General features: G+C 38.1%; 1 long non-coding RNA gene across 1 annotated transcript; it reads right to left on the reverse strand.

The window, feature by feature from the left end:
* Positions 1 to 2,754: 2,754 nt before the first annotated feature.
* Positions 2,755 to 23,372, reverse strand: LOC143752358 (uncharacterized). Its single transcript, XR_013207388.1, has 2 exons — positions 23,266 to 23,372; positions 2,755 to 3,246 (listed from the first exon to the last, which is right to left on the reverse strand). It is a non-coding gene; the product is annotated as an uncharacterized LOC143752358 (long non-coding RNA).
* Positions 23,373 to 23,826: the final 454 nt, after the last annotated feature.

A 23,826-nucleotide genomic window follows, 5' to 3' on the forward strand; every position in this document is an offset into this window, starting at 1 on the left:
CTGCAACATTACAATCAGAGAAACTACAACATTACAATCAAACAAACTTGAACCCTACAATCAGTCAAACTAGAACCCTACAATCAGACAAACTACATTACAATCAGACAAACTAGAACCCAACAATCAGACAAACTAGAAAATTACATTCAATACAGAACAATACAATCACTGAAAACACTGTAGTCAGATAAACCAGAACATTATAATCAGACATATATATTATCAGACACAACAGAAGCCTATATAATGACACATATCAGAATCCTTTTTTGATTAACACTATTATCAGACACAAGAACCTTTTCTCTCTAAGAAAGTTTTCTCTCTTGCAAGCACACAATCCCCAAACCTGGAGTAGAGCGACTTGCAGGCCAAAGAGCTGGAGAGGTTTTATATTAAGCGCTTTTATAACCTTTAAAATATCTGATTCTTTATCAGTGTTCTCAGAGCACCAGAACCCAGAAGAACGGAGAGGACAGTACACGCAATTAAATTAAAGAGAAACGATAGAAAAGAGTTATTGATCCAGAGAGTTCGCAGTGCGAGATACAGCAGGACAAAATGTCGTTCATTTGTCCTGAAACCGCACCGTGCAAGATGAGAGCTTTCCTGAGGGCCAATTTACTCTCATCCCTCTGATCCTGTGTGTGTGTGTGTGTGTGTGTGTGTGTGTGTGTGTGTGTGTGTGTGTGTGTGTGTGTGTGTGTGTGTGTGTATGTGTGTGTGTGTGTGTGTGTGTGTGTGTGTGTGTGTGTGTGAGTGAGTGAGTGAGTGTGTGTGTGTGTGTGTGTGTGTGTGTGTGTGTGTGTGTGTGTGTGTGTGTGTGTGTGTGTGTGTGTGTGTGTGTGTGTGTGTGTGTGTGTGTGTGTGTGTGTGTGTAAAAGTATGTGGCTTGTGCTGACAGTTAATATCCTCCTTTTTAGAATATGGTTCTGCGGTACCTGGAATCGATTACAGGGGGACGACAAGCGACGCTCCTCGCATGAAACTGCTGCATTCCCTCGGGCCTCTTACACTGCGTGAGAAGTGCTGAGTCTCACAGAAACACAGCATCTCCCCGAGTATCTCTCCACTGTCTTCAGGACAGAGCAGGCCGTGCAAACCGGACCTCAAAAAGACCCAAACTGGGAAAAAGTACAACAATGAAAGCATTTTGTTTACTTTTACATCTTTTATCATCCTCCAGTTGACAGTGTTGAGTTTGCAGCATTTGCACTGATTCCTGGAAACTAATTAGGAAAAACATAATGCTTTCATGAGTCATTCATCATGAGCGCTATTGAGTTGGGGAGGCTGCTTTGAAACTGTAGCGTGTCAAGCTATAAGCTACTCATAATTTGAAGCAATTACACGAGTCAAGCTACCTTTTGTGTAATTAGTAAGCTACACTGTTGAAGACGAGTTGCTGCTACAACAAGACGTAAAATGCTGCACAATGAAGTGTGTGAGAACCGTTTTGGAATGAATTTTAGATTTCCTAATGCTGATGAAAAATAGTTTGAAAACACATTTCTAATATTTTTTATTGAAAATATAAATGGCAAAAAGGCAAACATAATGTAAAAAAAAGAGAAAAAATCCTTTTTAAGACTAATTTACATAAATGATTTATCTTTTTGTATGTAATTTAATGTTTTTATTAAAAAGACTATGTGTGTATATACTGTATGTACATATATTTAATTTCATCTGTTTCCAACTATTTTTCATCAGTTTTACATCACTTTGTCTTGCATCTGTCGCTTCAAGTCCTTGAACAGACTTCAATGTGCATCTCTTTTATAGCAAAAATACTTGAAGCTGCATGTTTTACACCCTTCTTCAAAAGGTAGATGATTCTCCTTTAAATAGCTTTAAAGTTTGAGATCATCTTCTCTTCTCTATTGGGACATAGCCGAGTGAAACACTTCTGGAACAAGAACAAATGTGGGCGGGGCTTGATTTTGTCTGTGAGGAATTGATTGGATAGTTGTGGTTTGCTATTGGTGGATCTCATGTGAGTGACAGGTTGCCCCGCCCACATCATCAGAGAAGAGAAGAGATGCTGCAAGTTATTCTGATTACAATTAAGAGGCACATCAATTAAAAAAAAATACTGATGTTCACGGATAAATCGTTCATAATAGGAAAATAATAATAAAGAATGTTCCATTTTGATTTCATGGTGACTTTAACATTTTATTGCATACTTTTAGTTAGACTCTCCCCAACACAGTTTTATGGTTTTCCAACAAAAGGCAGGGAACTGTTATTCACAGAAACCCTCGAGGCACATTAAGCCCACACAGAATCTGCACCCACAGAAAGATCATCAGATTTCCACAAAATTCAAACATTGGCCATTCACAAAGTCATATACTGCACATCCCTCACTCCTTATGCGTTTATTAAATATTTTGGCAAACTAAATATACTTTCATCTGTACTTTCATACTTTCATCTGCCAATAAGACCAGGTCTCTCAGCTACATTGAGCACATTTTCCAAGTTTATATGCATTCTGTAACATCTTGTCAAAACATAGTTGGGTAAGTAACTAACTAAAAGTATCAATGCTACTAATGTTACTGTTGATTTGTTCAAAAAATAAGCTACTTTTTCCAGCTAGTAGCAGTATACAATAATAAAATGCTGCATCACTGTTTTTGTCTTAGTATTTCTTAATGACCTTTAATTTCTTGAACATTTGCTCTCAATTTGGTCCCATTAGCTGCCAAAACATGGAAAATATTAACAAGGAACTCAAGGGGATAAATTGTAACTTGTATCTCTTCTGCCCTCTCGTCTTTATTGATTGTACAAAGGCGTGTCCTGGATTAATTACATTCAGATTAACTCAATCTGATTGGAGGTTTGTTTTTGTATGTAGCTAACATTTATCTTCATTAAACAGTCATTTTATAAGTCAATTAAAGTGACTCATGAGACACTCATGGATGTTTTACAGCATTTATAATTCCTGCCCCCGTCGTCACGTTCTGTTCGTTTATATGAATTCCTCTTCAAGTTCTCTTCATCATGGCACGTTATCTTGACAAATGCGCCTCTTTTAGTTGGTGAGCTGATCAATAAGCAGAAATCAGGATGAGTTAAAATGATTTGCATTGGAATCAGGCTTATCTGAGGGTCGAAGCAGCTCTCAGTCCGCAGGTGGTTTCATTTCTCCCTCGGTGACAAGGGCGCCATCAATTACAGGAATCCCAGTGAATTTATTCCCTCGCCGTGCCTTCGCTCGCCGAGTCGCTATTGATTAGAAGCAAAATGGAGACATTCAATTATGGGTAATTGGGTTTGATTAACATATGCAGTATGAGACTGTCGCGCTCCACAGGGATGACATGTCTACAACAGCGACAATGTGACAAATCAAATACTGCATAAGAGACTCGTGACCTGTGCAGCACATTGATCAAACACACATCGCGTGCCTCCAGCATTTCTCAGGAGCTAAAGAATGTGCTATACAATGATTGAAGATGTGAACAGGAACAGATCATCAGGTTTGAAGTGACATTGTGAATGAACTCAACATAAATTCGAGGCTCTTAAGTGCTGTTCGGTCATTTTTGACCCATTTTTATTATTCGAAAAGGTTAAATGGTCCTGAAAAACATTGTCACGTTTGTATTGTTCATGGTCAAAAATGGGAGATGAATTTAATTTGTTTGAAACTTTGGTAGCTATACTGCAACCAAACAAACTCTGATTACACTTTATTTTGAAAGTCCACTTTAGACATTCTACTAGTAGAAAATATGCCAAATTAAGTTAAATGAACATACATTTTAGTACAAATAACTTGAAAATGTAAGTTATCGTCTTTCAACTAAACTTTGCTAGTCCAGGTTACTTGAAATAAGTTGTTGGGTCAACTATTTTAGCTATGTCAACTAAACTTTTTAAGTTGAAAATACTTAGTAGATTAAGTAAATAAAACTTAACTGAGTCAAAGCAAAAAGATAACTAAAAAATTTAAGTTGAGAGAACACATTTTTTTACAGTGTAACTATAAGTAACTTTTCAACTACATGTCAACTAACTGTCATTAGAGTATTAGTAGGCTGTAGTAGACTGTTAGTTTAGGGTTAGGTGTTAGGGTTCGGGTTAGGAGAATATGTTGATTTAGTTGACAAGTTACTTATAGTCAGTAGAATATCTGTTGTGGGACCAACAAAATAAAGTGTTAGCAGATATTAAGCAGACAGTCTACTAATACTCTAATGACAGTTAGTTGACATGTAGCTCCAAAGTTACTTATAGTTAGTAGAATGTCTAAAGTGGACTATCGAAATAAAGTGTTACCCAAATTCTTACTGAAAGCTAATTTTTTTGAGATATCAACCTCAAATTTGTCTGAATCCGAAATCGAATAATGCCCCCTATACCCTCAAATAGGGCATTATTTGAGGAAACAGCCATTTGTCGTGGTGTCCAAAACCATAGTGGACGTTATTGAGTGCACAAATTGCACCGCGGTAACGAGAATAGTACAGCCGATGTGAATTCGCTCACTCGTTTTCATTCACTACTTCAAATGAACTGTATTAGTGGACTAGGGAATATTGATTGAGGATTCAGCCCTTGTTTAGATTTGTGGCTTTGATTTTCTCACAGTTTTAGAGTAAAAAGTGTTTTGGAAAATATATATTTCATAAAAAAAAATGAAAATTTTTCACATTTTTTCAGCATTTTTCAAAATAAATGCAAAGTTAATTAAAGTTGTCTTTAAGTTGGAAATTTTGAATTAATTTAGAATATAAAACTAGAATATAGTACAATAATTTCATTACAAATATTAATAATAATAAATGTTGGTTCACAATCCAAGTTTCCTATAAAATCAGGGGTTTTCAAACTTTTTGTTTGTCAATATTGTCAGTATTTTAGATATTATATACAGCTTCTCTTATATACAACTTCTCTTGAAAGGTTTGTGGTCAGTAAAGAAATGAATGTGTTTATTCATCAATTTAATACATAAATTGATCAAAAGGGACTTTTATAATGTTACAAAATATTCTATTTAAAATAAATGCTTTTCTTTTGAACTTTCTATTCATCAAAGAATCCTGAAAAATGAAATGCATCATAGTTTCCACAAAAATCTTAAGCAGCACAACTGTTTTCAACATTGATAATAAACATAAATGTTTCTTGAGCATCAAATCATCATATTATGCTGATTTCTGAAGGATCATGTGACACTGAAGACTGGAGTAAAGATGCGGAAAATTCAGCTTTGATGACAGGAATAAAGTACACTTTACTATATATTCACATAGAAAACGGCTATTTTAAATTGTAATATTTTTTCAGTGTTTACTGTATTTTTGATCAAATAAACGCAGCCTTGGTGAACAGTAGAGACATTTTTTTCCAAAATATCAAAACTGTTTGACCAATGCAATGTTTTATACGTAGTATCTTACACCATTTGCAGTGCTTCATGAGTCTGTTTTTCTGATGTTCAAATGCTTTTTCCTTGGACTGACGTGACGTGATTGCTCTGTATGGTTGGCTTCATGACTCAGAACTCAAATCCACTGTCTCATCGTGTTTCTCTCTCTCTCTAACACTGGCTGTTTTTTTCCCAGTCGCGGCGGCTCTATCAGCAGATGATCGGCACAGATGCCGAGAGCAGGTGTATGTATATTTCAGCAGCTCAGAGGCTGGACATGAAGAACTTACACGAGGACACAGCACTCAGGAGACACACACACACACACACACACACACACTCAATCCTGCCATACAGATGCTGGCTGTTGACTCTCATTTGTCAGACTGTTTTCGCCTGGAGCCCATGAAAGGTCAACATGCATGTTCACATGTGTTCCTTCCTTCGTCTGCTGGGAGAAAAACTCAAAACCACCACAGGTTTATGGAGGAGGGAATTGAAAGTCCAACAGTTAATGTCCCGATTCATAAGACAGTCGCTTGATCTACGGGTGGTTTACATAACAGCGATGTACCAAACATGGAAAAGTTTTTCCTTTGTGTTTTTTAAAACTTTTGCATACAGACGACAACATTGTAAAAATGATCCCCGTTCACACAGCTCCATTAAAAGGACTAAAAACGCTGTATTATTCATGCCACCTTGTTAAAGAAACACAGGCGCCTATAGACACGTAATACGCATGCGCATGAATTTCACGTTTTTGTAGTTTACACGGAGACGATAATGCTATCGTTTTCAAAAACTTGCACTTTGTATCTATACTTTTAAAAGTTTGCTTTTTCATGCCTACAAATGAACAGCATAAAATGCATACATTTTTCCCATTATTAGTTGAAAATGGTGTCATGGGGTCCATTAAACATTTGAAACAAAACCTGAACTAAATTCAGCTGGATAAATGACACCACTGTCTTCTGTTGAGCTCAAATTCATTTCATAATTGAATCATTTCAAATGTGACTTGACATTAATTTCTTCAGATATTTGGCGTATCACACATTGTCACCAGAAGCGTCTTGTTTCTCATTAACTCTTTACTTAAAACCTTTATATATAATGCATTATAACAGTATTTTTAATGCATTAATTATGCTGTGTAATGCACCTTGTAAAACACTGTATGGTATCATGAATAATTGTAACAGTTATAATACACTAATACCTCATTGTCACACCTTGAGAAAATATAATGGATTAAAACCTGGTTTCAGATGTAACAATGAATCTCCAAATATTATAATGCATATAACTATGGTTGCAATTATTTATGAAAATATATAATGCGTTACAATGTACATTATGAATACCTTTATAATGTATTATACATAAAGTAATCAAGTAAAGTGTTTTGTAATTTTAAACAGGATTTTTTTGTAGGAAATGTAAGTGGCGCTTACCAATCCTGCAATATAGAGAAGCGTTTCAACATCAAATCAACTGCACATTAATAAAATCAAGCCTTACTTACATTTTATGCCCTGTTAAATATCCTGTTACACAGTACGGATGTAAAACTGGTAACACAACACTATAAGTAACTTTGCAACTACAAGCATTAGTAGACTGTCTTATTTACAGTAAGTTTTGAATGCTGTTTTTACACTGAATTTAAGTTTAGGAAAGTCATGTTCTCCAGCCACGACACCACTGACAAACTACAGCGCTTACTATGTGAATCAATGAGATCTTTATCACAGAATAGAAGACTACTGTCATAAAATGCATATAAATATCAATATCTATCTGGCAATAATATGTCTTAGTAAAATTATACTTAAATGCTTAGTTTTATAATCAAAGCTCTGTAGTTTTAAACATAATGAAATGCAACACAATGATGATCGAGAGATGAACAAATAAACCTTCCTTAAAAGCCTAATGATCATATTTGATACTTAGAATTGATTTACCTAAAAAAATATGTATGGATAATCAAGTAAACCTGCTTCAGTTATAATATAACTTATTTTTACGTTTCCTTGATAAAAATCAGTGCAGATTTGACAGCAGAAAGACACGTGAAGCACGATAGCATTTATACGGAAAGACTTTTACTTGCTAAAAAGAAGGCATGTAGTAGATTGTGTGCGACAGGTCTTGATCATTTAAAAGCCACTCAAATATGATCCAATTGTTGGCTCTGCAGGGTTAATTCTCCTTCATCCTCTCATCCGAGTGATTAGGCATTGTAATTGCGCTGAGCAGGACTGTTCCTCAGTGAAATATTAAAGAGGGATTGAGCTACGCCTGATGAATCTCGCAGTTGTGCTGTAATGAGTGCTGGAGAACTGGAGAGTCTTCCAGCGTAGGCCAAGATCTCTCAGGAAACACCAGATTTGATGAGTTTGTGAGGAGCGCTCGGTCTGCACCATTGTAAAACACAGTAAAAACTTCTTTAAAGTAACACTAGGTAACTTTTCTACCTTCATAATATATTTCCAAGTCTCTTGTGATGGTACATCGACTTACAATAGGTTGAATGACACGTCTGCCATAGCCTGACGGGGTCTGTAGCGTTTTTAATCGTACTTTTAAACTTCGGGTTTCGGGTAGTAACCGGCGAACAAAGAGAACTACAAAACTCGACTGCTTTACGGCATATACGTCACTTCCACCACCACCGCCACTTCCTTAAAATCTGACGTGCGAGCCAAATGTTATAGTCATGGCCGAAGCAGCACAGAAAAACAAGAAAGCAAAGGTTTTATCGGAGCAAAGCAAAAAGAGAAAAAGAGAAAGTGATCGCGTTAAAGGCAGAACGAGGATCAACATTGGGCCAGGGTTTTCTCGCTGGCGTGAGCTGAAGGAAGAGGAGGGGTGCCCGACCGATGAAGACTTGGCTGTCATGCTTTTGGACTAGTAAGTATATTGCTTGCATACTATCTCTTTGTTTGTTTTTTTGTTGTCTGCCTGACTATGTTACGGAAGCTATCTTATCCTCCGTTTATCTTCATGAATCAAGTAATGATAGTAGAGTAGCAAATTATCAATCTGGTAGCTAGTAAACGATATTCAAATTTTTGATGGTTAGCTATCGCTAGCATTCTCGTTCTGATTTGAACTTTTTTGCAATCGATGAAATGCAAATAGCAAATGTTTGACCTAAAAAGTGTACTCTACATGTACAAAGAAAAAAATCAAATGAAAGCCTATGTCTAAACGGCGTGTACAAGTTTGGTAGGGGCTACATTCTTGCAAGTAAATATATAAGATGTACAAAATCATATTTTAGGATACCTAACATGTCTGTGATATTTGTTTATTTGTCTTGCCTCAAGCTATAATGCAAATCGATTTGTAAAATTTGCAGATTCATTTATGCTAGCTTGATATTATAATATTGACGATATATGGTTATTATCTACAACTCAAAGATTGCATTGAAGTATCATATAGATTCAGTAAAACGGTAACCAATAGACTAGGCTACTAATGACGCTGGCTTGTAAACGTGATCATCGCGATCATTTGTCGTTAGAAAAAAAATAAAACCCATGAATTTTATTTTCATATGACATGCTGAAATATATGCCACAGTACCTGGGATGAAGACATTTCACGTGCGACGCAAGCAGAACACCTGCATGTGACCTCCTCCTACAGTGTTCAGGGCTATCATGGTTGTCAACAAATGCATGATGACAGAGTTTAGGACAGTAGTAGAGGACAATACTGTTTCCCAACTGTAGGGGGACCCCGAGAGCAAAAGTTACCTGGTGTTACTTTAAAGCTGCAGTCCGTGGTTTTTCCTCTTTGTCGCCATCTCTGTTCGAAATCTGCAAATGCAGATTATACAAGATAATAAAGTTATTATCTTGTGTACATAAAGATATGGTGGAATCCGGCTAGTCCCGTAGATGATCTGCTAGTGCTTTAACATCGCGCACGAGCAGATCCTTTACCTCTCTGGAGACGCGTTCAGTCTTTCCTTGCAAATTCCACCATGTAAATAGCGAATCTGCCATGGCATGAGCACAACTGGCTTTTAAAGGGAATGGGAGATGAGACTCTGATTGGTTTATTGAATGTTACGCCCAAAACACACCCATTACTCATTAAGAGAATAGGAACAACCCTTTAAGAGCATTTTTCGCACACCCTAAGTGCACTTGCGCCGTGTGCTTTAGACCATGCACTTAGATCGTTAAAATAGGGCCCATTGTTTCTATCAATAAGCACTTGTTGCTTATTAACCCTTTTGCCTACTTGAAGCCTTTATATAGAATGCATTATAAAAGTATTTTACATTAATTATCCACCTTAGTACACTATAGTTCTCACATGACCTCACTACCTTGCATATTTAATTTAGCAAGTGCTGTTAAAGTATCTCAAAAATAAACAAGGCTATCTTAAAATTTTGAATCCCATTTTGTATAAAATATTTCTTCATTTAACTTGAGGCTGAACATAATTTTATCATGGGTACATTCAAAAATAGTAGCATTACCAGTGATATTGCCTGAGGAAACAGAAGTGCAGTGATGTAGCATTTGATAGTGTGTTGGTTTGTTTTCTAAGACAACAGAATATAGAGACGAGAGACTCTGAAGTCCGCTTGAGTGTTTCATGTTTCTGGTTGGGTTGAAACAATAGCTGGGAGACGGACCCTAGAGAGGGAGGATTTATACACATGCTTGCTGAACGCATTTATCAAACACATGCATGCAGACATGTGCGCGCACACACATACACACACACACACACACACACACACACACACTAAATTGTTTCTCAGCAGTTTTCATGCTACTTTGGGTTATCTGGCTTCTCATGACAGACTAGTGGAAAGAAAACATCCAAATTGAACACTTTTAAGTGTTTATTTTGCAACAATTTATCTGATATCAGTATAAAGTTAAAAATGTATATGATTAAAAAGGGACTATTTTACCTAATATTCGTGGGTGGTGTGTATTTATGCACTGCATTGTTGTTATAGTTGCTCTGAGTGACATGGCAACCTTAAACTCTATTTGAATAAAGTGTGCATCATCCTCAGGAGAACGCAGTTCACAGAGGTGTCATCTATGTAGTTCTCTATGTAGGCAGTAGACAGTGAGGCAGCTCTCTAGGTTTTGGATTGGAGCCTCTGTTTCTCTCCATGAGGCCAAACTCACGCTGAGCAAAACCTACACTCTCTCCAGGAAGAGCTTCAGGTGATCTGTCTTACAAAGAACCACGACGAAGTGTCATCTTTGAGCGTTCATGTTTCTCACACGAAACCGTGAACATTCCTCTCAGAAAGCCACATCACATGTCTCCTAAAATTCTTTATGAAAAAACCCTCCACAAATGAGACAATTGTTGACATACAATAAGAGTATGTGAGTGAATCTCACAAAACCTGTCAAACACATGTTGAGGTCATAATTGTCTAAAAGAAAACATTTTTTTTCAGATTTGTCTTGGATTTAAAAAAAACCCACATTAATTTATTTAAATGAGCATAAATTAATGAATGCAGGTAGAACGCATGCATGCATGAATGAATAAATGAATGCATTAATCAATGCATTAACTAATGCATGAATCCATTAATGCATGAATAAATGAACGAACAAACGAATAAACAAACGAACAAACACAAGAATGCATGAATGCATGAAGGAATGCATGAATGCATGAATGAATGAATGAATGCAGGAATGAATGCATGAATCCATGAATGAATTAATGAATGCATAAACAAGTGCAATAATGCATAAATGAATGCATTAATTAATTGATTAATTAATTATCGAATGCATGAATGAATAAATTTAGAAACGAATGCAAGAATGCATGAACAAATGCAAGAATGCATGAATGAATGAATTTTCTCCCAAAATGTATTTATGCATTCATGAATACTAATTTAAATAAACTACTGTGTTTAAGATTGTGAAATGTGACCTGAACATGTTTTCATGCAATGTGACCCATAGAGAACCAGACAAATTGTTCTGAGAGAATCTGATGAGAAACGTTTGAGTTCAGACTGAAACATAGTTGAGATCTCCTCTGAAACTAATGCGAGATTACTGGAGTCTTTGTTTTCAGGGGAAACATCTGGAGGCTTCAGCAAACGTCTGTATTTAATGTGACTGCAGCACAAACACTGGAGCGCAGTAAACCGTAAAGAGAACGAGCTCTCAGCTGACTCTGACGAAGGCACTGCTGCACAATGCATCATGGGAGCGTGTGGTCGCAGCGCAGATGACCCAGAATATTTTCTGCTGACATTCCTCGGAGGCGAGGAAATTTGTGTGCAAGCTAAAACTGGGTTACATAACATCATCCTAATATAGTCATGCAGGTACGGTTCAGATAAACAGCACATACCTGCTCGCTTCTCAAAAAACACAATCACTGCAATATAAAAACCCTCTGCGATCTAGCTGAGATATTGGCCTATTAGTGTTTATGTAGATTTGTTTCAGATATGCGTGTATGATGTAAAAATGCTCTGTTCGGTCACGGAAACCTAACAATCACACTAAAGGTAAATTAAGTTCGTTCAGTGTCGAAATACTTGTATCCCAGTGTTATATGAAAGTCTGTTTGCACTTCAGGGTTAAAAAAGGTAATTGTGATAATTGTGAAACAGTTTATAATAAACTTAATACTTTGTTACAAATTTCACTTGTGTAGAATGAAGGTGCAATTATGAGAAATTAAGCCGCATTGAGGGATAAAAGGCCCAATTATGTGAAAGCTGCAATTGTGAAATCTAAAGTCAATTTTACTTTTGTAATTTCCATTGTTGCAGCTCCTCTCTTCCCAGTCTGTCAGTAACGCTCTGTTTACTTCCTGTCTCTATGAAGCCCCTCCTTCAGAAAAGCACACTGTGCTCTGATTGGTCGGCTGGAGCAGTGTGTTGTGATTGGTCAAGCGCTTTGAGCGTGAAATGTCCCGATCTTATCCTAACTGCCAGTTTCAACACACTACTAACTAACTCAACCAGACCCCTCCTCTTTATTCTGCGTATGAGTTATTTAAATGGATGCGTTTCAGGGAGTTCAGAAACAATCACACTGATATAGAGAATAACTCCCGCTGAAGGGACTTTGTAACTTTGCCAAACTTTTTCATGCTCAAAAAGTAACATTACACACTAAAGAAAGTTGAACATGGAAAAAAAGTATAAAAGAAGCAAGCTGATAAATAAACCATCATGTGCAGGTAAAAACAACCAATGTGCCCGAGCCGAGAAACCTGCGGTTGGCCATAGATGTGCTCAGCGAGCGTGAGGACGCGTGTCCCACAAGTGCATTCAAACAGGCCAGCAGAACTGTTGAAAGAGCAATAAATGTTTCAGGAGGAAGAGCTTTTAAAAACACATCCAGCAGCTCTGGAACTTAACTTAATAATTTTTTAAAAGCTTGTGTACATGAGTGTGTTGCCACAATTTAGAGTCTGAGTGTGTGTGTGTGTGTGTGTGTGTGTGTGTGTGTGTGTGTGTGTGTGTGTGTGTGTGTGTGTGTGTGTGTGTGTGTGTGTGTGTGTGTGTGTGTGTGTGTGTGTGTGTGTGTGTGTGTGTGTCAGAGAGAGAGAGATTGCAGTGTAATTGAATAGGACAGATACATGCACAGAAGAACAATTCCCCTCCTCCAATCCCATCAGCCCCGAGCATCATTACACACATGCCGTGTTCGGGAGGGAAAATCGGCTGCCATAATTTCCATTCAGAGAGACGGGAAAAGGCACTCTCTAAGCGGAAGGCATCGGTGCGGCTCTGAAGCTGTGAAACTGCAGATCGGTGCTTAAAGCTCTTGCAGTGTTTGCTGGTTTTCTAGTGCATTGAACTGCATTTAGCCTTTGTGTAGCTTTTAAAGTAATAGAAATATGAATATGTTGCAATTAACATATTTCAAATTAATTGATATAAAGGTCAGAGAACAGAAACAGTCAAAAGTTACGACTACCACATCCATATGAACTATAAATCAATTCTCACGTGATATTTGTGGGGAAAAAAATATCAAAGACAAAGGTGCATGTTAAAACAGGGGTGTTTGTGAACTGATGACGTGTCTTTTTTATAATAATTAGGCCGATCTAGCTTAGACATGTAGACGCAGCGTGAGGCCGATCCTCATGTGCCGAGTGCAAATATGGGAAGATTCCCGCAATGGGAAGCAGTGGGATGGGAAAAGCCGCTGTTGAAGCTGTGAAACTGCAGATTGGTGCTTAATCAAAGGTCTCATGGTGTTTGTTTATTTCTAGTGCTGGTGAACACATTACACAGAGCATTAATTGCTCGGGCAGCGGCCCAACACTAACCGGCAGGGACACGCAAACACTCCCTGCAAACATTCATCCGATCAACCGGAGAAAGAGAGGGAGACGTTACAGCGCTGCCACAGGCCTGGCCCACGGGATCAACAGTCCACAGATCCTCGTGTCACACACACACACACACACACTCGCACATGCAGCTGTGGGAATGCATTTACACATCCACCGTTTGATCTGCTGATCGGTTTCCCACTGCCACTTTATCTCTTTAAAGTCAACAGTGAATGGCATTCAAGACCCATTTTACTTTTGCATTGCGATGCATTTATGAGTAAATGAATCTGCAGTAATCTTAATTATATTAACCAGCATTAAACTGTTATTCAATTTCAAAGGGAATGCATGATGGGTAACTTAAATGCAAGTCGCTTTGGATAAAAGCATCTGCCAAACACATGAAGGTAAAATGCATGAATGTAAAACTTTGAAAATGTTGGATTACCAACAGCAGACTAAACAAAATTACACACACACCATCTGTTTTACAAAAATTGTATGCAGTAAACTGAAGTCTGCACTGCACTGTATTCACAGAAAGCCATTCTGAACTATTTCCTACTGCTATATATATATTTTTTTATTAAAAACAGTTCAAAGCATTTTGTGTCTCTTCAGTAAATGTATGAATGACTGAAGCATAAAATGTTTCTGCTATTTCACCCAACATCATTTCTCTGTTTTCATGACAGCTGCTTTGAAATCGGAGGTTCGCTTGTGGATTGCTTTCCTAAAATGGACCCTTTTCACCCACTTCTGGGTGGCTGTGAGCTTGGGAAGATAATTTGTTATTATTAGTGAAAGCAGAATTGTGTTTTTACGCTGTTTTCATGTCACACCAAACACAGAATTGCCTTTGGGGCTGAAGCTGCAATAAAGATAAATTAGAAATAGATTGCAGAAACTGTTTCCATCCATAACAGTGACTTTGTTTTATTTCATTTTGTGGGAACACTCACTAGGTTATGTTCCCTCCTCCGCGCTTTCAGGCTGGAGGTTTCTCCTCTCGGTACATTGTCACGGTTTCGGCGTGAGCCCTGTGGGCTTCATCAAGAGGCGCTCTGCAGTTTCGCATTAATCAGCGCAGTCGCGCGCTCTCTCACAGGTACCGCTATCACGCTTCTCGTACCAATTACACCCGGGCCACCGTCCAATCACGAGAAGGCCCTCGGCCAATCAGACGCCGGCGTGAAGCACAGGGGGTTCCTCCACAGTCACCTGACCGCTGTGTAGGACACAAGAGGACACTGGGAAGGACGGCACGTTTGCGCTCGTCTGGGGAATGGGATAAAAATACTGAGCTGACAAGCCAATTAATCAGCTTTCAGGGCACCGCGGTGTAGAGCATCCTCCAAAGGGCACCGGGACACTGTCTCTTTAAGAAGAAACCACTCTGACACCGATGCTTTTGCTTAGCTAATGCGAATAACACTGTTAAAAGTAAAGGTTCCGAAGGAGGTTTTTTGCAGCAATGCCAATAGAAGAACTATGTTTTGTATTTAAATTGCAAAAATCTGTATTTAAATATAAAAAAATATGAAATCTTTGCTTAAATTGCATTAGAATTGTGACCTGATTTTCTCAAAATTGCAACTTTATTTTCTCAAAAATTTTTCAACTTTTTTCTCAGAATTGAGACCTTATTTCTCAGAATTTAGACTTTTCTTCCCAGGTGTGCCATTTTTTGACTTTATAACTCACAATTGCGAGAATGTCAAAATTGTGAATGGACTTTTTTTCTCTGCATTGGACTCAATTCTGCAAGACATAAACTCGCAATTGCAAGAAAACTGGCTTTCCTGTAGCTCAAACAGTAGAGTCGTTGGTGCTTGCAACACCAAGGTCATGGGTTCGATTCCCAGGGAAAGCAAGAACTGATGAGAATGTAAATGTGTACCTTGAAATGCAATGTAAGTCGCTTTGGATAAAAGCGTCTGCAAAATGTAAGAAGAAAAAAACAAGTCAGAATCTTTCAAATAAAAGTTCTTAAAGTTAGTTCTTAAAATAACCGTTTTTCTGAGTGTGAAGAAGCTTCATTCTATATAACCTTTTTCCTTTATAAAGAACCTTTTGTGGAATGGAAAGGAATGGAAATGGACACCATATTTTTTTACTTCTATACAAACGTACAGAAAGATATGCGCAAACAGAAGGCCTATGAATACAGAAGATCGGACAGATGTTACTAGTACAGTGGCATTATGAAATATGCACTTGTCCTCTATTTCTGATGACTTGAGAGATTGAAGACGCATGACAACCTCTCTGCTAAGTGAATATAATGAGCAGCTGATGCTTGATGGATTTTACGGTGCATTTGTTTTTAGGGAGTGAGCGTTTGAGCGCACCAAAGCCATCCTGACAATGGGACACCCCTAGAATGACGACTCCCTCAGCAGTGCACTTACTACAGGACAGGACTGAGCTACTTCGTCAAGTTACAAGATCCCAATAAAGTACTTTAACTACAGTCAAGCTACCCTTTTAGACAAGTAGTGAACGACAGCACAAGCTACTGACAGACACGGCAGTATTTATCCGTCACAAAATGAGGATCAACATCAACGACATGCAATAAACAGAACGATTTGCACTCAAAACTATGAAACAACATTTATATAATGTCACAGTGACAAACGGCAGCATTGGAATAAAACATTTATTTTGTAAAATTATTAGAAAATGTAATATTTAAGGATTTTTAAAAAATTCATGTTTCATTCACACCAATAAGACGTTAAATGTGCCATATGGACTAATTTTTTTCAATCTTGTACACATTTACTTAAACAAATAACTTCTAAATGCTTCATTTGAGTGAGAGAGATATTTTAGGGCAACACGTTTAATACCTGTTTGCTGGGCTGTAAAACTGTTGTTTTTTTACATGTTTCTTTAGTGTGTAATGTTGCTGTTTGATCATGAAAAAGCTCTCTCTCTCTATCTCTCTCTCTCTCTCTCTCTCTATATATATATATATATATATATATGCGCACAACACACAAACACATCACTTGTTTTAAAATGAGCTAAAAATTAAATGAATCAAGACTTGTTACAGAATCACACATAGGCTATAGTGGACTGGACACTCTTATATACTCTTCAAAACGACTTGAGAATCGTGTGACAGCTCTAGAAGTGTCTCTGTCTCCCTGGACGCTACACGTGTTAGTGAACCCGGGATGTGTGATTTGAGACACACCCTTTGACTCCCATTCATCCCTTCTTTATATTCTCAGCCCTTTGCATTCAAAGAGTGAATCTGATGGGAAATCTTGAGCACTGCACAAGTACTGGCTAAAATCAATCCCCTGTTTCACATTCAGGGGGGATTTTAAGAGAGCCGGTAAACCCGACAGCTGGCTGAAAAATCCAGCGCTGGCGCTTGTGTTTCCATCGCGGCGTCTCCCCTGTCAGCGCGCTCCCCGAACGAGCCCCTGAAATAAATGAAAGCAGTTCCACTCTGCTGACTGTTGCTGCCTCTATTCCCAGGCTTGATTTAGTGCCACTTTTTTTCTTAATGGACTGTTTGTGAGCCTGGCTTCAGACCCGCAAGAACCCACCAATCACGACTCGCTCGCCTCCGACCCCGGAGACGCTTCACAGCGGGAGATAAACACGCAGCGTTTGTTAGCATGAAACGACACGTATGATTACTGGTCTTTTCTTTTAGCTCCTTCTCAAACTACTGATTACCGTGACTATACAGTGCAGTCATGCGGTGTAGTGGTTAAAGGTATAGTTCACCCAAAAATTAAAATTAGCCCATGATTTACTTACCATTTACTTGTCATAGTTGTATATGACATTCTTCTTTCAGACGAATGGAGTTATATTAAAAAATGTCCCGGCTCTTCCCAGCTTTATAATGGGAGTGAATGGGTATATTTTTATATATGGGAATATAAATCCACCAAAGCACATCCATCCCTGATAAAAGTGCATTTATCCATCATAAAAGTGCATATATTCACCATAAAAGCGCATCTATCCATGATAAAAGTGCATCTATCCATGATAAAAGTGCAACTATCCATCATAAAAGTGCATCTATCCCTGATAAAAGTGCATCTGTCCATCATAAAAGTGCATCTATCCATGATAAAAGTGCATCTATTCATCATAAAAGTGCATCTATCCATCATAAAAGTGCATCTATCCATCATAAAAGTGCAACTATCCATCATAAAAGTGCATCTATCCCTGATAAAAGTGCATCTGTCCATCATAAAAGTGCATCTATCCATAATAAAAGTGCATCTATCCATGATAAAAGTGCAACTATCCATCATAAAAGTGCATCTATCCATGATAAAAGTGCAACTATCATCATAAAAGTGCATCTATCCATCATAAAAGTGCATCTGTCCATCATAAAAGTGCATATATTCATCATAAAAGTGCATCTATCCATCATAAAAGTGCATCTATCCATGATAAAAGTGCATCTATCCATGATAAAAGTGCAACTATCCATCATAAAAGTGCATCTATCCCTGATAAAAGTGCATCTGTCCATCATAAAAGTGCATCTATCCATCATAAAAGTGCATCTATCCATGATAAAAGTGCATCTATCCATCATAAAAGTGCATCTATCCATGATAAAAGTGCAACTATCCATCATAAAAGTGCATCTATCCCTGATAAAAGTGCATCTGTCCATCATAAAAGTGCATCTATCCCTGATAAAAGTGCATCTATCCATCATAAAAGTGCATCTATCCCTGATAAAAGTGCAACTATCCATCATCAAATTGTATCTATCCATCATAAAAGTGCAACTATCCATCATAAAAGTGCATCTATCCCTGATAAAAGTGCATCTATCCATCATAAAAGTGCCTCTGTCCATCATAAAAGTGCATCTATCCCTGATAAAAGTGCATCTATCCATCATAAAAGTGCATCTATCCATCATAAAAGTGCTTCACATGGCTCTGGGTGTTAATAAAGGCCTTCTGACGTGAAGCGGTGCGTTCGTGTAAGAAAAACATTCATATTTAACACTTTATTGACTCAAAAAACTAGGTTCCCGCAGACGACAGTACGCATCGATTTACGGCAGAAGACTAAGAGTAACACTTGAACTTGATGCACAATGTAATGACGAGCGCGGTTGCCCAGCCCTGTTTGGCCCTGTCCCAAACGGCGCACTTCATGTGGACTTTTGGTCTCGTGGACTTAAATTGCGCGTGCTCGCTGAGTCTACGAGTCCGTAGGCTGTCCCATTCATCATGTTAACGCTTTGAAGTGTGTGTGCTCAGCAGCGCCCCCGTTGTGTGTACCCTTGAATACATGCAAGCTCACACACTTTAACTACCCAGGAATCCTTGCGAAAGGCCAATCACACAACGGATGGGAGGAGATTTCGCTAACGGACAATTGTTAAAATGGCTGAGAAGAAAATATTTAAGTGTAAGTATCATTACGGTTTTTATGACCTAGGTGTACATTTTACCAGTTATTACCTACAGTTTATACAAACATTATGGTCATCGACCAGTGGATGATGTCTCAAACATAGGCTAATAATAGCGTGCTGAATAATACGATCGCATTATGATTCATTAAATAAATAGAACCGAATGATAGAACCGAGTCATATAACGTAGTATGAGTTTTTAAACCTGTAAATTCAACTGAAACTCATGCACATTTTCATTACGTGTTAAAATTGTAATCTTAGTTCAAATGGAACATTATGTACAATACATCATTTAAATAAGCATGTATCTATTGTCTAATGCCCAGATGGCATACACAATATCAAAATATAGAACTGTAAAAGCAGGCTGTGTATTTGACATGGAGATAAGATGTGAGAAAAGAAAAGAAATCTTGTTCTCGATCGATGCTAAAGAGTGATTTCTCTGCATGGCAAGCCATCTCGCAAACACAAAGGTAAAAACAACAACAATAGTCAGCATATTTCCCCGAACCTGCAGATCCTGTCCAGAACAACAACCAGACCGTCTTCCTATTTACGGCGTGACGATCGAGTCTGTCCCAAAAATACCTCTCAATGCATCCTCGTGGATTCAGCCAAAGGCTCACGCCAAAGCTCACGCTACTCCTACATCTATATCTACGTCATACATCTTCAAGGGTTGCTCTTGTGGCGTAAGTCGACTCGCATAGGCCGTCTGCCGGAAGCTAGTTATTTTAGTCAATAAAATAAAATAAAATAAAATGGTCTGAAAAAACTTGGGGAACAGTGATCAACCTAAAATTGCATTAAAAATTCCATATAAAGAGAATAAAAAAACATTAATTCAATTACATGGTTGTTGTTTTTTGTTTTGTGTTTTTAAATCAATGATTAAATTGCATTTAAAGAAAACTGTACTTAATAAAAACTGCATAAAACAGTTTAAACAGCATGTTTTTAAAGCACACATGCAAAGAAAAAGAAAAGAATAAAAACCAACTAGAGCATTAAAAAAATTAAATCTAAATTGCTGGCTTTTAAAAGAAAAAAGAAAGGAATAGCAAGTCTCATTATAAAACATCTGTTTAAACTTCACTTGTTCTAAAGCGCAAACCCATGCTTAAATTACATATAAATGTCAACGCTTAAATTGCATTAAAAATAACCACCAAATGTGGACAAAAAAAAAGTCCACAGTCTTCCCCTAATTGAAGAATTTAAAGCGGCACTATGCAGAATTTCTGTTTTTGTCAAACAGCGGTCCCTAGAGTCGCTGTAGAGTACTTGTATTTAACGTTACTGTCATAAATACAACTCACGCAGAGCGTATCTGCACTCACGGCCTCTGCACTTCATAATAATAAAGTAGCCTACCGCGTTAGGCTTACCTGAGCCTAAATGCCAGATGACATCAATAAAGTGTATCATGTACGTCGCATTATTTCGTAACAATGTCCGTTATGATGTTGTTAGACATGAGTATTGCAATTTATCATAATAGTTTGCAAATTGCGCTCATTTACACTATTTACAATGTGTAGGCTTATTTATGTCCTGATAATTATGTGAGATATTGACAACTGTTCTCATGATATTCGCAGGAATCAACTTTAACAATGAAAGCCTGACTGAGAGGGACTCTTGTCCGGTTCCTCGCGCCGTCAGATTCTCGTTACCTTTTTCTAGACTCTTCCAACCGCGCCATTCTGAAAGCGCAGGTCCGATATTTACTTGTGTCTGACTCCTCGCTTCGTCAGTCTGCCGTTTCCTCTTTCTCTGTTCCTCCGACAATGCTTTTCTAGCTTTCTGCTTCTTATATGCCGGCTTTGCCATGGGACGATAGTTGTTCTTATAGCTAGCCGGATCCTGGATGGGGGGATGTATGCGTGTAATGTGTACAGTGCCGTAAAGCAATTCGTTACATCGCGAGAGCTGAAATCACGCGATACTTCCTGACGGCGGTCCGCCGGCCCAACGTTGCAAGTGCGTTTTTTCCACTCACAGGCATCAGGGACTTCAGGGGCGAGACGACCACCATTCAACCCGAAAAGAGTCATATAACCATTCCAATAACTTCGAAGCTGTTCAGTTCGGCTAAAAAAACTGCATAGTGCTGCTTTAAGAGCGGTTGTTGATAATTGGGGGCAGTGGTGGTCTGATGGTCAGAGAGTCAGACTTGTAACACAAAGGTCACAGGTTTCTCAATACCGACAGAATACGACTGAGGTTCCCTTCAGCGAGACACCGAACCCCCAATCGCTCCCCGGGCGCCACAGCAAAATAAAATGCACAATCCGGGTGTGTGTGTTCACTACTCACTCCTCCTAATCTGTGTGCACTTACTTGGATGGGTTGAAGGAAGAGGACAGTTTCCGAATATGGGTTACCATGCTTTGTCTTCATGTCACCACAGAATCACCCCTAAATGTCCTAGTGTTCCTCCCGCACGAGTGTTATCGCCTCAGCAACTCATTTGCATCCTTTGGTAATTGCCATTAACACAACAACTGCTTTTTCTTGTAAGTCTCCTTGGCTTCTAAGGGGCTGCCAAAAACACAAACGTAAAAGTAAATAAGATTCAATTAGCATCCAGCTCTTGCGTGTACCGCGGTTCTCAGTGTTTACTCTGGTAAGCTACTCCAGTCTGGGCGGCTGCCAGTGCTGCTTAATTGCACAGGGATCGTTTTGAGTAATTAGGCAATTGGAATATCCACTAGTTTTAAATAAGGCAAAGAACTAATCTCAGCCGGCAGCCAGCGCTCTGACAGAGGAGATGTAGGATGGGGACTCGCTCGCTAGACTCCCTCGAGCGCCGCTTTAAAGGCCTGTCAGCCAGAACTGTTTGTTTTGAACGATGAGCATCTTACATCCTCGCACGTTATCAGGTAACGCATGATACGCTGGTTTGGTAGTGACACACATTCACAGGTTTATTCAAACATCACACGGCCTCTCCTGTCTACAAGCTAACATGGTTTAGTCTAAAATATTTCCAGATATCAAACCCTGAGGGAATCGATGGCATCTTTGCATATGTCCATTTAGATACTCGTGGGATTGAATTGAGCCAGCCCTTCTTGATAGTGTTCCTTTTTAAAGGAAATTCAGCTGCCGGTCAAATAATGCTGATTTTCCACACAAAAAAAACACAAAAAAAAGTGTAGTACATTACATACTAAGGAGTATGCACTGAACAAAATAAATAAAAAAGTGTATGCGCTGAAAAGACTAGCAAAGTCTTAGAAAATTATTCAAGTTAAGGTGTGCAAAAGTAATGCAAACGTTTAGTCAATTCACCCGTGTCGTGTGTCTGTTTTCATAAATAAAAATATATAAATAAAATACCGCAAAATAAATAAAATACCGTACCTAAAATAAATAAAATGCATTAAAAATAAATACCTTTAAAAAATAAATAATAAATACCTAATAATAAATAAATAATAAAATATAAATAATAATGAAAAAATAAAAAATAAATTGAATAACTGTAAAAAAAAATACAAAACCTTAATAATAAATAACATACAATACCTTTCAATATTATAAAGAAAAGAAAATACAAACCTTAAAATAAATAAATACATAACATTAAAAATTAATTAATTAATACAAAACCTTAAAATAAATAAATAAAACACCTTAAACATAAATAAAAAACTTTAAATAAAATACCTTAAATAAAATACCTTAAAATAAATAAATGACATAAAATAGCTTTAAATAAGATAACTAAAGTACCTTAAATTAATAAATAAAAGAATTTCAAGGTCTTAAATACTCTGGTTAAAGTTTCCGCTCGCAAAAGGGATGCAAACGCTTTCGTGCCAGTGACTGAAGATGCTATTTTTTCCACAACAAAGCTTATAAAACTATGGATCAAGGTTTTGTTTGGATAGTTCATATTAGCATGTGTGCATTAAAATGCTTAACTGCATGAATACCCTCAGCTCACAGACGAAACCCCAGCACGCTGTGCAAACAGTGGAAACCTCTGTGATGTAAATATAAGAGACACGTGACCTGCGCTCAGAGCAAACAGTTGACACGCATGCTAATAGCTAATTATGAACTATGGGGATTTATTTACCTGGAAAAGCTATTAGCCTCCCAAGACCTCCATAGCCATCATCACCAAATTAACTTCCCTGTACAGCTTGAGGGAGGAAGAGCGAGACGGAGAGAGATAGATCCTGTTGGAAAAAGAAAAGGAAAGGAAACAAAATATGAGCAGTTTGGACCAGTTTAAATTTCAAGATGAATTTAAAGCTGCAGTGTGTCATTTCTAGTGACACCGAACCTTACCTGTAATCTGTTTGTTTCAGTGGCCAGGGATGGATGGATGGATGGAGGGATGGAGGGATGGGTGGGTCGGATGGGAGGGTGGGTGGATGGGTAGATGGATGGGGTGGGTGGATGGATGGATTGATGGATGGATGGATAGATGGAGGGATGGGTGGGTGGATGGATGGGTTGGTGGGTGGATGGGTGGATTGATGGGTGGATGGAGGATTGATTGGATGGATGGGTGGGTGGATGGGTAGATGGGTGGATTTTGGGTGGGTGTGTGGATGGATGGATGGATGGGTGGATGGGTAGATGGATGGATGGATTGATGGGTGGGTGGATGGATGGATGGGTGGGTGGATGG

The sequence above is a fragment of the Siphateles boraxobius genome, unplaced genomic scaffold (assembly GCF_051911475.1).
Source record: "Siphateles boraxobius isolate OS27281-9 unplaced genomic scaffold, OSU_SipBor_1 267, whole genome shotgun sequence".
NCBI classification, from domain to species: Eukaryota; Metazoa; Chordata; class Actinopteri; order Cypriniformes; family Leuciscidae; genus Siphateles; species Siphateles boraxobius.